Source organism: Epinephelus moara, chromosome 7 (genome assembly GCF_006386435.1).
Source record: "Epinephelus moara isolate mb chromosome 7, YSFRI_EMoa_1.0, whole genome shotgun sequence".
Lineage (NCBI taxonomy): Eukaryota > Metazoa > Chordata > Actinopteri > Perciformes > Serranidae > Epinephelus > Epinephelus moara.
Window position 1 is genome coordinate 41201403 of NC_065512.1, and position 1701 is coordinate 41203103.

Here is a 1701-nt window from a genome sequence, read left to right on the forward strand (position 1 = left end):
CAACAGCTAAGAGATTAGCGAGAAAGTCGTAGAAAGGAGGAGAGCTATAAGTGCTTAAACAGAACCAGTGTGGGTTAAGACTTGAAGTAGACGTTAAAGCAACTGTAGTGAGAAAACAGGCTAGCAGAATTCACCAGAGCAGTACAGAGACGCTGTCACAGAAACACCGGAAATGACACAACTCGCTTACCGCCATACGTCAGCACGTCAGGTACAGGTGTTTGAGTCCTTGTCTTTTAAATCACATATTGAAAAACTTGTCTCCAAGCTGAAGGTTAAATTGGGCTTCTTCTTTAGAAATAAATCCAACTTCTCCCTTCAGCAAGGAGACACTTAATATCTGCAACTTTTTTTTTTTTTTTTTTACCTCTGCTGGATTATGGTGATTTGCTTTTCATGAATGCCCCTAACCAGTGTCTAAAGAAGTTAGACACTGTGTACCATTGTGCTTTGCGCTTCTTTACTGGTTGTGGAAATCGCACACACCACTGTACTCTGTATGCTACTGCTAAATGGCCATCTTTGTACGTCCGCAGGCTCTCGCATTGGTTGGTTTTTATATAAATTTTTTATATAAATCTATTCTTGGCCTGGTTCCCTCTTACCTTTCTACATACATGTGCAGAAACCATAATCAATACGGCCTTCACTCTTGTAATACTCTTCAAATGCAGGTTCCAAGGGTGAGAACAGAACTTGGCAAAAAAGCTTTTAAATATGCTGCTCCCTCATCTAGGATTAATCTTCATTAGGATCTGAACGGGAAATTAGCTCTTTTAATCAATGTGACTGTTTCTAATTTATTTTAAAATTTGTTCTTTTCCTGGACCTTGTATTTCATGTTAATTGTATATTGTGTTTTTTATTAATTTATTGGGTATGACAGTTGTATATGTCTATTTGTGTTGTAACTTGTAACAATGTTGTATGCTGCCCTCTTGGCCAGGTCACTCTTGAAAAGAGATTTTTAATCTCAATGAGGCTTTCACCTGGTTAAATAAAGGAGATATATGTCTTCCTCAGAGACACAGGATTAGACTGTAAAGTGTAATTTATTGTATTCTATTTATTTACATATTTATTTATTTAAGTTGTTGGTATTTTTTTTTATGTTGTTGCTTTTTTTCTCCTTGCTTGTTTTGATTTTCCTTGTCCCATTAGCTGCTCTTGTCGTAGGACTGTTCCGCTATTTGGTTTTGTTTGTGCCTTTTCTTTGTCTAGTCCACTCTGGCCCGTGAGCCGGTAGCGGGCAAAAAGATATGGGTGTTGCCCTTGGGGCGAACTAGTTTTCTTTCTTTAAATGTTTGTTTGTTTGTTATTTTTGTCTGCCTGCTTCCCCCACTAATTACTGGGGCCTATTGCACAAAACTAGGATAAGGGATTAAGCCGGGATATCTTGGTTATCCTGGCTCAACTTATCCGTGATCAGGTTGCACAAAAGCGGGATAGTGGAAAGCGGGATATGTTATGACATAAGTTACCATGGAGATTTATTCTGTGGAGCTAGCCTGCTCCAGACCAGGCTAAATTCCAGGATCTATTTAATCTCATTCCTTATCTCAGTCAGCAGTCACCACAAACGGAAACCAATAGTTATTCCACTGCCCACTGCACATTGTTATCACATTCAACCAGACCCACTGTCATTATTTAAACATTTGTGATCATTAATTGCAATCATTTTAGATAAATGATGATTTT